This window comes from Protopterus annectens, chromosome 8.part0, assembly GCF_019279795.1.
Source record: "Protopterus annectens isolate FY-2018-M chromosome 8.part0, PAN1.0, whole genome shotgun sequence".
NCBI classification, from domain to species: Eukaryota; Metazoa; Chordata; order Ceratodontiformes; family Protopteridae; genus Protopterus; species Protopterus annectens.
In genome coordinates, this window is record NC_056741.1 from 798,970,748 (window position 1) to 798,987,831 (window position 17,084).

A 17,084-nucleotide genomic window follows, 5' to 3' on the forward strand; every position below is an offset into this window, starting at 1 on the left:
AAATTAAAAGTACTATCATTTCATTACCTCTCTTACCCAAGATATCTGATTTCAATGGAACCATAACAACTGGGCAGTTCAAAGAGCTGGCTAAGCCCTGAAGACAGATTGTTCTTGTGATTGCTCTATATTCCAGTCAGAGTCAGGCTTTCCTGCCTAATAGACACAGCTATATCTTTTTTTTTATATGAAGTATTTTTTTCATAGTGCTTACAGAAAATACCAGACATCTAGGTCATGTCTGGAATTAGAATATATATATATATATATATATATATATATATATATATATATATATATATATACTAGTAGCCTTTTAATTTTGTACAGCATTTAGCCAGATGGTAGAGATGCCATCTATTGGCAGTAAGATATCTTATTTCATATCCAAGTCTGAGTATGACTTGGCACGTGTAGCTGACAGCTGTCTATTTCAAATACTGATTAAGAGCTTTGCTAAAACCTAATTTTTTTAACATTTGAAATGTTGTAACAGTTGTTCTGGTGAACCAGTGAACAGCCTTAAAATAAGGCCCCAGATGTGCGTACAAATGTCACAGATGCTCCATTCCAGCCGCTTCCTTACTTATCCCAGCTTGGATGATATGTGTTACCATGGCTACAAGTGTCACCATATGGTAGTCACAGGTTTTTAAATCTGTACAAGTTTCTTCAAATATAAAGGATAGGAATTAAACTCTTAAAAGCCTTTGGTCCAATTATTTGCTTTATGCATTTCACAAACACAGATTTAAAAGATGTACTGTATTAACTAGCTTTGCATGTAGAGTTATTTTCTGCACCACTTTTTCATTGGGCTACTGAATAGAAGAGTAGAGTACTATTTCTGTGAACTGTCTCTGTTTTCCCTTTGTTCACCCACCACTGGTGGAGAGCTGGGTACAGATAAACAATAAAGGCTTATTAGCAACAAGAGTAAAAAGGGTGTTGAAAGGAAGAGGATGAAAATAACTATTTAAGTATTCCCAACTTTGCTGAATAACTAAGTACATATGGAAAATCATTTTGCTCCTAGATAGTGTGATCTCTGACACATATGAGAATAAAAGGCAAGTAGTGAAAACCCTTGGACCCCACCTAATGTTATTTCTTGATGAGTTGGCAGCTCATCAATCCAGAATACGCACTGTACTCAGAGGTTAAGACACACTTTAAACCAACTTGTAATGTCCAATTCCATGAGTCTAAGTAATAGACTGGCATGTGAAACTGCAAATGCATTAGACAGGACTAAAAGTAGAGATGCAGCCATTCACCTCAATTTCATCTTTCATGAATATAGCTTATGAAGATTAGTAATGCTGTTTCTGTGCTGTGGTCTGACTTATTCTATGCTGTGCTGTGGAAAGTAATTTGTTCTATGTTACGTAGTTGTAGCTGAACATATTGTTCAAGTATTTTAGATAGAGGGGACAAGAAGGCTATAGATCTGCAGTTTAGTTCAAAAGAATGAAATGGTCTTTTGATTTTGACTACCATATTCCAGTGGATATTTATTTGTACCAAAACATCCAGTTACAGTGAAAAAATTCCTGCTACTTGTGATCATCTTGTTCTCTTTCTCTAGTTTATCTGAAACACTACAGACAATACGCCATTACCAAGTCTATGAAAATAATCTATGAACATCTGTAGAAAAATATCTTTCACTGATAGAGGGCTCAAAATGAATTTCCTCATTATTCATGCCATCACTGGAACAGTGTGAAATTCATGGAGATGTTGCAGTTGAAACACTGAAATAGAAATAAAACTACAGGGAAAATGGTCAGGAACAAGAACTCATGAACTTTCATATTCCATTAGGGACACTATATATATATATATATATATATATATATATATATATATATATATATATATATATATATATATATATATATGTGTGTGTGTGTGTGTGTGTGTGTGTGTGTATGTATATATATATATATATATATATATATATATATATATATATATATATATATATTATAAAACATTTGACTGAATGTACATTTGCTCTACAAATGCAGGGGTGTGATTTAATGTTGACGGAATAGATGGCTGAACAGTGGATACGTCTATGGTATGGAATGTCAAAACAGGTCAGTGGGGTTGAGGGGAGTGAGACCATGTATGTGTGTATGCATTTGTGTGTGTGTGTGTGTGTGTGTGTGTGTGTGTGTGTGTGTGTGTGTGTGTGTGTGTGTGTGTGTGTGTGTGTGTGCGTGCGTGCATGTGTGTGTGCATGTGTGTGTGTGTGTGTGTGCATACATATATATATATATATATATATATATATATATATATATATATATATATATGAATTAGGGCTAAGATTGGGAATAAGTGAAGGATGGGTGTTGTGCATTTGTGCGTGAGTTTGTGCATTTTAGGGTAAGGGTTAGGTTAGTGGATAAATGTAGTGATGTTTGTGTTTGCGAATGTTTGTGTGTCTACATCTGTCTTATGTAGTGGCAGTGTTACAGGAAGGTTTTAATGATGTTAAGATGTAGGGTTAGGGTTGGAGAAGGGGCAGCATTAAGGTTAGGGTTAGCACCCATTACTAAGGTGGTGCAGGGGGGCAGAAATGAAATAACATTAGAATTTAAGGTGTATATGAAAAGTATGAGGAAGACAATGTAATGAACTTCTTAACAACCTGGCTACATAATATATTAAATCTACCTGAAACATTATCTTTTGAAATTGAAAGGGCACATAGATTCCTGAGAGAACCTTTGTAGAAGGAACAAAACTCACCACCACATTCAATTATTGTTAAGTTTATGCCTAGCTTAGAAAAATATCAAATATTAAAAACAACATGGTCCAGCTCACCTGTTAAAGTAAGTGACAATGTAGTCAGATTTGAGAATAATTAATCCAGCAAAGTAATGGATAAAAGAAATCCTGCTTACATAGGTTCATAGGTTCATAGTTTAGTACTAAGCTAACTGCCCTTGCGAGCCATTTAAGCCTAGCCAATTTTCCCTTGTGAGACTCAAGCCCTGCACCTTGTGTTTGTAAGGCAAACACCTTAGCCATTAAGCCACCCTCCCCCTGATCAAGGAACTTAAAAAAGAGTAATATAGCCACTTTGATATTTCATGCAAAGACCAAATTACTTCTTTCTGAAGGAAAAAAATGTTTGATGCCTTGGAGGAGGTATCCACTTTTATTAAGAAAAGAACATCTTTAATAATACTGAAGAGATGGATGGGAACAGTATATCCTTCAAGAAAAAGAGTGCATTGAATTCCTGGAAAATTGCTTCTAAAACAAGTAAATTTTATTCTCTGATTGCAGGACTTTTATTTTCTGAAACAATGGATTTACCCTTTAAGTAAAAGATTTGTATTGGACTTAAGTTCAAAACATATGTGTGTATTTATATTTTAAGCTAAAACATTTGTCATGATAAGGAATGTAAATGGTTTAGTTTTACTGTTTTACCATATTTACAGTGAAATACTTAATTTATTGTATGTAACTAAACTTATAAATGCATTTCTAAATGTTAAATATTTTCTTTAAGAGAATGTCATTAAATTAGAAGCAATGGAATGAATGACTTTAAGACTACATAAAATTTTATTTTATTTCTTTAACTTTGCTTAGTATGTTCATTGCTGTGCTAACTGATTGTCATAGCTAAGTAATATGCTAATTAGAAATGTTCATAGGTTGATAGGTGTTTACTAGGCTAACGACAACAAGGACCTTTTTAAGCCTAGCCATGCATCCCAAATCTCTGACGAGGTTTGGATAGCCTTGATAAGTGTAAGCATGGGCCTGGGAGATGAACCATTTACAGTTTACCTGTTTGCATCAGAGACATAGGTGCCAAACTAGGTATGGATTTCTGGTTTCTAATCCAGTTGTCCAAGTTGCACTTGAACTGGATTAAGGAGGAACTCTGCTTCACATGGTTGGAGAGCCTGTTCCATAGATGGGGTAGTCTCTGGCATACATACCTATCTCTCCAGGAGGTCCTATTTATATCACAGGCAAGGTTTAAGTCTCTAGAATGGCTAATTCTGGTACTGTTTGTTTTGTGGATATGCAGGAGGTCCATGAGAGTGGGATCTGACAATGCCCTGTATGCCAGACATAGATCTCCCCTCAAAAGCCTGTAGGAGACAGAATACAGGGATAGGGCCTTGAGGTGGTCTGCATAGGACATATTACTTATGCCCTGTATTCTTTTAGTGGAGAACGTCTGTGGACGTTACCATTTTTGGATATGCCTGGTTAGGTACATACCAAAGGGGGCATTGTACTCAATGATAGGTCTAATGAATGCTGAATGCAGTGGAACAATGACTTCCTTGGACTTAGATACCATACCTTTGTTTATGAGTTGCGCAACATAGAATGATTTCCTCACCACTGTAGACATGTGATGATCAAAGCCTATATTACTATCTATGTGTGTCCCTAAGTCCTCTAACTACTGGATCAATTCTAAGGGGTGTGTTGTCGATATGATAGTTATCAGTGATGGAAGACTTCCAAAAGGATACTATTATGCATTTCTTTGCATTTAGTTTTAGTTCATGACTCTGACACCAGTTTGTCTGTGTCAGCCCCTCTTGGAGAACATTTGTGTCAGTGTGAGATTCAATGATAGCTCCTAATTTGCAATCATCTGCAAATTTAGTCAGTCAGAGACCATTGATATTGACCTTGACTTCTGAGAAGTTAATTCCAAAAAGGAGCAGTCTGAGGACTGATCCCTGAGAGACTCCACTTGTGACTGGCCTCTTTGTAGAGGTGGACTCCCCAAATCTAACTTCCTGGGTCCTGTCTGTGAGCCAGTTGGTTATCCACTGGGTGACATACAGGTTTGTACCTAACCTCTTGAGTTTGTCAATAATGCCCCAGTGGGGTATTGTGTCAAATGCCTTGGCCAGGTCAAGGTAGGCAGTGTGAACAATTTTGCCATCATCTTTCACTTTGGTGACTTTCTCAAAGAAGTCCACCAGGCTGAGTAGGCATGATCTGCCCTTTACAAAACCAAACTGGGTTGGGTCCAGTGTCTGGAGGTTTACTATATCTGTATTGATCATCTCCATGATGAGGCCTTAAACATTTGTCCTATATGGACAGAGTCAAAAAACTCCAACTATTCTCTGTTTCATATCACCTACTTAGAGGCGATCTCTACTTGACTTACAAAGCCATGTCTGACCCAGCTCTGTTAGAAATGCTACATCTAAATAAGTACCAATCCCTCCGCACTACTTGCTCCAGAGACCTCAACCTCATTACCACAATCAACAGAACATGCTGGAGGGAAAGGTTCATAACCCAGAGACTGCCCATGCTTTGGAATAGACTTTTCATACATGTCAAGCAGAGCACCTCATTGGCCCTCTTCAAGAATAATCTTGATGATTGGATGGGAAATAGAAAATTCACCCCAGGGATCACTCCAGTAGCTTTACTCGACAGAGGCACTAGGAACTAAGGTCGGGTGGCACAATGCCAGGGTAATCCTATGGGCTAGGCTTGTAAAGGCTGCAAGGCCATTAGCCTAGTACACACCTTTGAACCTATGAACCTATGATAACTCTTTCTATGGCTTTACATATAAGACTAGTGAGACTTAATGGTCTGTCATTTCCAGGGTCTGTAGATGGCCCACCTCTGTACAGAGGGATGACAGTTGCCTTTCTCCATTCATGAGGCATGAAGCCTATTTGGAGGCTACAGTTAAATAGTAATTCCAGAGGCCCTGATAGGTCATGTTTCATGATATTTAGAAGGTATCCTGGGATATTGTCTGGGCCCACTGATGCAGTGCTCTTGGCATTAGAGAGAGAATTAAGGACCTATTCCCTAGTGATAGTAGGGGGAATTATATTTGATGATATTTCCTGAGGGATGGTTGCGGGGGGAGAGAGGAGTAAAGTCGGAGCTGAATTTATCAGCCAGGAAGGTTGCTATATCTTCTGGCACAGTATAGGTGGCTTCATTTACAGTGAGTTCTGCACACAATTTATATTGTCTTTGAGGTTGTGGACATAGCTAATGAATCATTTGTGGTTGTCCTTGACCTAGAAGGCCAAACTTACTTCAAATTTGGCTTTGGTAGAATTTATTTGTCCTCTGAGCTGTTTGTTTAGTTTGATGAGAGTGCTTTTATCCTGCTGGGTGCTGTACCGCCTTATTTTTGCCATGATTTTCTTCCTCCTGTTATACATCTCATTGGTTTTGTGATTCCACCAGGGTGGCTTGTTTTTTGAGTTAGTTCTGCACTTCTTCCTAGTGGGTACAGCTGCCTCTATACAGCTATTAACATGCTTGTACAGGGTTTCTGTGAACAGTTCTGCATAGGCAGAAGTGTTCTCAGGGTTTATAGGGGTTTGAAAGTTTGCCAGGTTCTCACTTAATAGCAGGAGGTTAGCCTTAGAATAGTTCCTGAATATTCCAGGTTTAGCTGGGGGTCCAGGTTTTATTTTTACTTCAAAGGAGACCATTTTTTGGTCTGACCTTTCCAGGGGAATGCATTACAGTAGGGGGTGTGCAGCACTCTCCCATATCAGTGAGGATCAGATCCAGCATGGTTGCACCCCTGGTTGGTGTATTGACTATCTGGTCCAGGGAGTTTGTGGTTACAAAATCCAGGAATCTCTGTGCATGTATGTTTGATGTCATATAGGATTCTCAGTTAATAGTGGGGTAATTAAAGTCACCCATGAATATGGTATTGGGCAGGATGGTTAGTGTTTGTAATAAGTTTAAATACATGGTATGGGTTTCCTGGGTCATAGAGGGGGACCTATAGCTTGCAAAGAAGTGATATTTGATTTTACCTATGGTGATTTGAACATGGAGCAGCTCAAGTGCATTGTCCTGTTTGACCAGTCTTGAAGTATATTTATTGTTGATGTAAATAGAGACACCTCCACCTTTAGTCCCTGCCTGTGAAGTAGCTGGTCTAAATGTGTAGAAGGTATTATAACCCTGCACTGTTGGTGTGCTATACATGGCTTTAAACTACGTGTCTGAGACCGCACAGACATCAGCATTCTTTAGGGTAAAGAGAGTTTCCAGGGAGTGAAGTTTTTTGCTTAGGCTTCTAGCATTGAGCAGTAACACCTTTAGATCTTCTTGATTTTGATTTGGTGTGTCGGAAGTACTTTCAGTTTGGCATTGCCTAAAAAAGGCACTATGGGGGAAGACAATGTTTTAGCTAATATTCAAAAGCCTAGAGGGAAGAGGTGCCGACCATCCCTGGCAAAGCAGAGTGGTCTGTCGACCATCTCCTTCCATGCTGACAAATATTGCACCCACTTAGAATGACACCAGAAACTAAACTAATTATTAAAGTCAATCATCTTTTGTTCATATTGTGGCATCATCCTTGGAGAAGGTAAAATGCTGCTCAATGCTAGGCTCATACCAGCCTGAGACACATAATCCTAAAGCTCTATGATGTCTCTCTTCATATAGTCTAGGGAGATACATTTCAGGTCATTTACTCCCATGTGGACTATGACTGAGTCATATTGGTAATTGTGATCCAATGACCTGAGTGCATGGGTAATGTGGTGGATCCTAGCCCCTGATAAGCAACTAACCGTAACTTTCTCCTTACTCAGCCTGGTGAGAGGGACATCAGTGTGTCTCACAATGGTGTCTCCAATGACTAGAATGTTGGATTATGTGGTGACTTGCCTTATGGGCTTAGAGGTAGAGGCTCCATGAGATGTAGCTCTATGTGTTGATGTGGGTGTTATTTTGAAAGAGTGCATTTGGGGCTGCTGATGTTATTTCTTATGTGTACTTTGCCTAGGAGGTCTTTGTGGTTTAGGAAGGTTACATGCAAGTGCCTCAGTATATGTTGGTCTATATGTCTACTTTGAATTGTGCATGATGGATGCAGCATGTGTACTACTGACAACCTTACTGACATTAGGAGTAGTTTTATGTGAGAACTTTGCCTCCAGTGACATTGTGTAAGTACGTTTCTCACATACTGTATCAGTTTGTTTGAGAATTAACTGGTTGTCAGTAAACATGAGGCAATTTCTACATTGTCTCAGGATGCCACAGTACTTACTTTGAAAGAAATCAAACAGTACTTACTGAAAACAAAGAATTAGCTTGTCAAGAATGATGAAAAGAGGGGAGTCGCATGAATGGCTACTGCCTGTCTGCTACTAATGCTGGTCTCATCACAGCTTCACTCTGTTGGGATACAATACTCCTTTGCTTCCCCTCTCAGCAGAAACAAAATGTTAGCACCGATCTCAAGAAGGGAAGCAGGCTACAGGCTGTTTGGTGATCCAGTCTTATCCCAGATGATGCAAGGATCTGTAGGCTTGTAGTCTTTTTTCCGGTAGATGCCTCAAACAGCAACCAGACCAATCAGGTACGTTAAGGACAGACACTCACTCTCCAACTAGAAAGAGTCAGGAATCAATATACTCTGCTCCTACTCTCACCAGGATCAGAATATAAGAACAGATTCCAAGTTGTCACCTATAAAGCAGTTATTAGGCTTTCTGGTGATCAGCAGTCACCAGGAAATAATGTAACTGTACTCCTTCTCTCACCAGGAGAAAAGTTAAAGTGCTGGTGATTTTTTTCTTTGTTCCTGTGTAACACATTACTTTCACAGGTTGTTTATGAAGCAAGTAACACTTAAATAAAGCTTGAGAACAAAAGAATGTTCCAATTATGTCATAATGAGGTATTCTTGTTTGCCTTGCTTCCTGCCTTGAGCTGTTCTGAAGAAAATCTACGTCAAAGTTCATCACTGATGCCTGGATGCCTGTGAAAACAGAAAGGAACTATCTTTTTCTCTCTTCTTTTTTCATGTATATATGCAAGGAAATCTACTCAAAATAACACTTTTTTCTTTTCTTAGAAGTGAAGAATTGGTAAAGCAAAAACGGTAGTCAAGTTTTATATTGAGCTGACATATAATTTGCTTACATTTTGCTGAATGTTAATATCTTATGCTGTAGTGTTTACTTTAACTGTACATATATATATATATATGAAAAGAAGTAAAGTTAGATGTTTGTTACTGATTAGAAGAGATTAAAAGAATTAAAAGGAAGGAGAAACTTACATGGGAAATTAGCAGCTACTGTGCGCTGTGAGTTGTCATTTTCACATGCTGTAATCAAATTCTAATGTCAGGATGTGAAGCTTAGATCAGAACAGCAGTTCACAATGGCTAAAACACATATTCAAATTAAATAAGCAGGAATACTTTTATATACTATCAGCAATGATTGCAATACCAACATTAAAAAGAAGAGTAGACATCTTACAAGTGATATACAATGCACAAGGAATGAAATATCTGTTAAGTAAGATTAGAAAAGAGCAATATTGGTAAGTTAAAAATATATACACATACTGTAATCTCTAAAAGAGAGCTGATGATGAAATAGCTCTTTAATGGGAGATTTTAGAAATATCAGTTATATAGAATAAAGTAGACTATTAGTGGGCAAATAAGATGGAAAATATATTTAAATAATAAACTGCTTATAAGAAAGATATGTATTACATATACTTGCATATGACAAAAATGTAAATGTGCAAGGGGTTACTATCACATGTTCGTTCATCTTTTAGACGAACAAACTATGTGCGAAAACCACTTCCCGGAACCGTTAGAGCAATCACCACAATGCCGAAGCTGACATGAGTGAATGGCCATTGTTGTCAGCTCCAACATTGCGGTGCAGATCGCACTATAGTGGGGATGGGAAAATGTACCCTTACCCTCACTGTAGTGTGATCTCGGAGTTTGTATATATAAGTAGGGGGTGTGTGGGGGGAGCAGGGGGGCTTGCCCCCCTGCAAACAGCTGTTGTAATATGTTGTGTAGGTAGGAGCATTTCAGTGCAGTCAACATTTTCGACATTCGACTGCACTGAAATGTTCCGTTCAACATTAACGTTGTTCGGTATTCAGATTTCCGAACATTTGGTTTGGACATCTGTACTATCGAACAATGTTGAGATGAACATGTGATAGTAAACCATGTGTAAGATCTCATATGATTTACATAGAAAATTATATAAAAATAGTGGAAAATAATTTGAAAGCTGAAATTTAAAGCTTTGTCATGTGAATTTTGAAGCATTTTGCATATTGTATGTTATTAGATTCACTAATACTATCTGAAATGACTCATTTCATAAGTCAGAGCTGATATTTGAGTGTTATATTGCTGAATCAGTACATCCATTTTGTTACAAAGTAAAGCACATTTTTCACTAGATTTGAACCCAGGAAGGCTGAATGGGATTTGAATTAAGCACATTGTAACTTTTGAATACAATAGTGACTACATTTTTTACTCCATAGAAATAGCACAACATTCTATTTGACCTTCGTATTGTAAATCATTTATGAATTTGTTTAATAAGCTATAGGATTTTTAAACATTTTGATATTTATCATTTTAAGAGTGTCACACAATTTCAGATATAGAAACTTTTAAAATTAATTTAGAGATTTTGTTAGATGTATAAAATATGCAACAACAACAAAACCTGGTAACAAAACTAATATTCCAAAAACAACAAAAAATGGGGGGGGGGGGCACAGACAGACTAAATCTCAATGCTTTTGTTCTATTTAATAATAATCTACACAAACACAATCCACCTTTTAAAAATTGTGCCATTAAAATACAATGGAAAAACTAACTAATGAGATCAACCAAAATGATGATACATCACTGACTTTTAAAATGCTCATTTAAGTAAAGTCTTGTAAAACATGATAGCACAAACCAACATGTAGAAACATGTAAATTATTATTAAATAGAATGAAAGCACTAATTTAGTGTGTCTGCATCCTCTGTTTCCTCCCCTGTTTTTTGACATATAAAATATGCTCATATATTTTAGCATGATGAATATATATGCACATTGATTTTCCTTTTGTATAATAGTTTAGTATGATAAGATTACCTGTCACCTGTATGTTTACAGATATTTTTATCTCTTCAGGTCCCACTTTGTTCTACTTATTTGTTTACAGATTTAGTTATAATAATGTTGATTGAGTGAATTGTTTAGGAATATTTAATGCATAATTTATACTATTATTATATAAATAAGTATAACTGCAGTGGTGGTGCTGTGGTAGCTTGTTGCCTCACAGTAAGACATTGTCCTGTTTGATTCTCAGCTAGAGTGTCTTCTGTGTGGTGACATACGTGAATGGGCATACCTGCGTTGAAGGTTGTGTGTCAGAGCCGGCAACTCGGCACGTAAAAATCTACTGCCAATCATTAGCGGACCGGAGTTCAGCTGTGGTGACCCCTAACCGGGAAAAACCGAAAGACACAACTACATTATATAAATAAGTATATAGTACATTATGTGTTGGATTATTTAATATCTGTGATTAACAGAAGCAGATTATTAAACATTGATGTAGTAATGGTGGAAATAGTTTTACATGGCAAAATATATAACTAAATTAATAGTTTCTTATTATTTTTAACTTATATATAATATTATATTAATTACTGGTAAGTCACAGTAGCTTTTGGCTAGTTTTTTGACAAGTTTATAAGTATTGGCAGGTACAGAGATAGTATAGTAGTTTGTCTATTCAATAGGCTAACTAAGAACGTTGGTATGCATGGTAGGATGTGTATTATTAGTAAAATATTCAGTTACAATTGTAGACTTGTTTTTGCTATTTAGAAGTTTTAGGAGTTTAGTTTGAAGAAAGAAAGAATTAAAAAAAAACAAATTTAAATTTAAAAAATGAGGAATATTAAGATAGTATTGGAGGAATGCATTACAGTCTTGTATACAATTAAATCAATATGGTGTATAAATTTGTCATGCTATCTTTTAAAATAAATATTTTTAAATAGACAGTATGGATAGCTTTACTCCAGTAAGTATTAATGTAAATGGTTAAACAATGGCAACAAAAGGAAATCATTAATGCGCTATATGAAATTAAATAGAGAAGACATATTCTTGCAAGAGTGTCACTTAATAGATAAAGATATACAATATTTAAATAAGTTAGGTTACAAAATATTATCATCTGCTTTCTTTATCAAAAAGAGGAGAAGAATTGTTATACTTTGGGGGAAATCTACTGTAATGCCTAAGGCCATGGAATCCATTAATAATCCCAAAGGAATGTTTGCATTTGTAATAATTAAATATAATGGCAAACTATATACACTAGCTAATTTTTACTGGATCCCTGGAATAGATGCAAGAAAGGCTAGAGATCACTTGAACTTACTGCAAAGTCATTGGCAGGCTAGTTTATGTTTAACAGGGGATTTTAACTGCATATTTGTTTTTTATTTTTATTTATTTATTGACATTTGTTAACCATGTTGGTCCATCAGGGCCAAAGGCCCATTTTCAGTGGAGACCCGAGGAGAAAAGTTCCAATAACATACAATAAAGTTAACAGTAGATAAAAAATAAAAATATACAGAGAAACAAAATAAAAGCAATATGTAGTTTGCAAGTTTACAAAGATACTTAACTACACATAATAAAAGATATTAAAAGTATGTAATTACAGCATTCAGTTATATAGATTGGGTAGCTAGTAAACCAGAAATAGCTTACTAATTGCAAAGAGTGTGAGAGCAAACACCTCAACTAGGTTGGGAGGTTAGGTTTGATTTAGTGAGAGACAGGTTTTGTTATTTAGTAAATGAAGTTTAAGCTCCTTTTTAAAGTGTGAAGGGTGTATAATGGAGCATATGTTTAAGGGAAGTTTGTTCCAGGCTAGGGCTATAGAGCATTCGTAAAGAAGTTTGCCTACATTTTTCTTTGGTTGATTGGCAGTCAAAAGTTGCTGGTTAGAGGTCCAGAGGGTCCTTGAAGGCAAATAAGTGGTGACAAGTGATGAGAGAGTTGGACAGGAAGATGGTCTGTATAGCACAGAGTGCATAACTTGCAATTGTGATTGTAGCAGTAGTTGTGGGAATTCTAGCCATTGTAGAGAGTTAAGGACATGGCAGTGATGAGAGCTATGTGGAGATTTTTTTATGAATCTAGCAATTTTGTGATAGGTTTGCTCAAGTTTGTTCAATGTTGTGGACTGAATATTGGTTAGAATTGGGGCTGCATAGAGAAGAGTGGGAAGGAAGAAAGCTTGTGCCAGGGTGAGTCTTGCATTAGAAGTTAGAAATTTTCTGTTATGATACAGAGTGCCTAGTTTTTGGTGGGTTTTTTTTATACAGTGGAGTAGATGTAGGTTGAATTTAAGTTTGTCATCAATGATGATCCCTAGGAGTTTTGTGTGGGGTTCGGGTCTAATGACTGTGTTGTTAGAGGATGAAATGTAAAGTAGCTTTATGGTGGGAGAGAGATCGGGGAATGAAAAGCAGCAGTTTGGTCTTTTTGTGATTAAGAATCAGAAGATTATCAGACAACCACTTTTCAGTGGCTAGGAAGGACTGTTGGGAAAGGTTCTGGAGTTGACTGTTGAGTCATCTGGGTATTGGATGAGAGAAGATTTTGTACAAGATGTAAACATTTAATTTGTGAAGATGTAAAACAGTGGCGGGCCCAAAAAGGAGCCTAGTGGAACTCCAGTTGGGACTGAGATATAGGGAGAGCAGGAAGATTGCCACCTAACAGATTGCTGCCTACTGGAGAGGTAGCTGGAGAACCACTCAAGAGAGGTAGTGGATAGGTTGAGTTTAGCAAGTCTTGTAAGCAGAATGGAATGAGAGACAGTGTCGAAAGCTTGGGAAAGGTGGAGTAAAATACAGGATATGAATTGTTTGTTTTCTAGCGCTTCAGCTATGGTGTGTGTGAAAGAGAGGAGTGCTGTTGATGTACTGTGGTGAGGCCAGAGACCATGTTGTGAGGGCATGAGAAGGTTATGCTGGAGGAGATAGTTTAGAAGCTGTAAGTGGATACATTTCTCTAGTATTTTAGAGAGGGGGGATAGGATGGCAATGGGACAATAGTTAGAAGGGACATTTGAGTTGCCTCCTTTATGGAAGGGGATTGTGAAGAAGGATATCCAGATGGGAGGGACCGTAGCTTCTTGGATAGATCTAGTAATAAGAATAGATATGGGGTAGGCTATGGATTCAGAAGGAATGAAGAGGGAGGTTGTCAGTAGAGGGAGAGCATGGTTTAAGTTTTAGCAGAAGTGACTTGATGTATGAAGTAGAAACAGGTTGAAAAGAGAAGAGGTTTTGTTTATGAGTGTTGGGTGTTAGGTGGGGTTGGTGAAGTAGCAATGTTGGAGTTGGAGGGGATGAGGTTTTGGATTGTGTCTATAAGGTGTTTTTTAGGAGAGTAGCTGTTTCCAGTAGAGATTTATCAGGGTATGGTAATGGATTAACAGGGCAGCCAGGGGATAGTGTTTTGTTAAGGTTAGACCAAAATTTATGGGGATTGGATTTGTTAAGGAGTTGAGCAGAGTTATAATAAGATTTTTTGTCTTTATTGACTAGTTTTTTTACTAAATTGCATAATTCTCTATATTTATTAGGTAGGGGGGTTCTTTGGTTTTATGCCATGCTTTCCAGGTGCTATCTCTTTTATGCATGAGTGATCGAGTATCCTTAGAGAGCCAGGGAGCAGAGTTTGCTTTGACTCTAATTTTTCTGGAGGGAGCAAGGGAGTTCAAAGTGTTGAGAAAGATGCTGTTGAACTTCTTGACTGTGTCATTGAGAGGGATGTGTCTGGGGGAGGACCAGTTGAAACTAAACAGTATGGAGTTAAATAATGTGCTGCTAAAGTTAGAGAGATTATGACAATCTCTGAAGAGGTGAGGTTTGTGTGAGTGGGATGGGTGCTGCAGAATGGAGATGGGAGATGATCACTTAAGCAGTTTGGTTGGGTAGTGGGGCTATGATAAAGGTGAGGGGAGTTGGTAAAAATCCAGTCGATGGTGGAGCTGGATGAAAAGTTTGTGTGGAAGTGGGTGTGGATGTTATGAATTGATGGAAACCATGTAGGTTGATGCTGAGTTGGGGGGAGTCAGTTTGTAATTTGGACCAATCTATGTTAATGTCTCCAAGGATGAGAGTTTCATAGTTGATGTTGTGGCTAAACCAATATAGAATATTTTCTAGGGTCGGTATATTATTACCAGGGGGTAGAGATGGAAGCAATTGCAAACTTCTTGTGTGAGCTTAGATGGCAGTTTAGGATGATAAGTCTAGCTGGGTGGAAGTTGGGAATGGAGATGGAGATAGGTGTGAAATTTAGGCCATCTGAATAAAGGATAGCTACACCTCCTTCTTTTTGGGGGAACCTGTCTGTGCAGTAGATATTATAACCAGGTGGGAGTATTTCTTTGTTAGAGATATGTGGCTTTAACCAAGTTTTGGATAAGGAAAGAATGTTAGGGGTGGGGTGAGCTAACCAAGTGTGAAATTCAGTGATTTTGTTAGGCTTTGAATGTTTAAAGAGTAACTTGATAGGTCTTTCTGTGCAGATATAGTTTGACTATAAAGATGAGCATAGTTGGCAGTGTAAGTCGAAGGGGATATAGGGGAAGAATTGAGTGGCAAGTGATTGTGGGCAGAGAAAATGGGGCCAGGATTAGGGTAGATGTCACCTGAGCAGAGCAAATTCTTTGCAAGTAGTGTGAATGTTGTATAAGGTAGTAGGTAAAGGTAAAGTTTTGGTTTATACTTGTAAGAATAAATATGGTTTTGAAATATGAATAGTTTGTAATGGCAGGTTAAGGATATGCTGAAGAGAGATGGGGAGATACAGAAGGAGTGATTTTTAGAAGGAGTTTTATATGTGCAGGAGGTGGGGGAACATATAAGTTGGTGGGGAAGGTTGGAATGATAGGAGGTTAGAGTACAGAGAATGATGAGAAGTGTAGTAGTAAAGAGAAGAAATTGCATGTTAGAATGCGAGTATTGAAGTTAATAAGGTGTTAGTAGTTGCACAATGTGCTGAGCTGGCTATGGTAGGTGGCATTGGAAGATGTATTATGTTTCAAGTTGGGTAGGTTTGGAGGTGATGTAAGGCAATGTAGGCAGGTGAGGGGTTGGGATTTGGTTGCTGGAAGAAGTTGTTCCTGATTGGGTGAACAGAAGAGGAAAGGGAGGGATGGGGTAATATAAAGGTAATTGATGTGGGGGTGGGTGGGAATGGGGTGGGGTAGGGGAGCGAAGTGAGCCCGAGCATACCGAGAGCAAACGGAGTGGGACTACACCCACTGAGGAGAAATCCCCCCAAAAAAAACAATCAGAGAGATAGGCAAAAACAGGCAAGTAAGTTCAGCAAAGAAGTAAAGAAGTAGTAGTAGTAGTAAAGAAGATACAAATGAAAAGAAGAAAGCTAAAATTCTGGCATCAGCTAAAGTATTAAACAGATGGATTAATAATAATAATACTTTAGTTGATTTATTAGTAAACACAGATGGTAAGTCATTGTTCTTCACTTATTATTCTTATATGCATGGGATGCAAACTAGAATTGAAAAGATTAACACCTCTACAGGTTTACTTAATAAAGTGAATTATTTTAAAATATTCATTGTCCTTTATCTGATCACAATGCACTAAGTATTAATATATTAATGGATATAAGGAATTTGCAGATTATTTATAGAATCCCAGTACATGCAATGAAATTAAAAGAATTTAAGAGTTATTTTAAGGAACAAATTGAGAATTTTTTTTATCTTTGAATGATAATGGTCATGTTTGTAAAGTCATACTATGGGACTCTATAAAAATACTTTTTAAGATAGAATGGGAAGATGAGCTAGTAAGAAAATGAAAGAATGGGATAAAGAGTTATTGGAAATACAAGATGAAATACACAAAGCAATGTGTGAACACCAAGTAAAGAAATTAGATAATACTGAAGTCATTAAAAATAATGACAAATTATCAAACATTTTTATAGCATTAAGTGGATATAGCTTTAGAAAAAAATAAAATTCCACGGTTATGTGATGACTTCAAAAAATCTAAAGAGATTAGCGAATACAAATAAGATGTTAAGCAAAAAGGCACACAATAACATGTAAAATCCTCACACTAAAAGCTTACTTCAGACACAGAAATGCTTAATATTTTTAAAAATTTCATGAGGATCTTAATAAAGATAAAAATAATAAT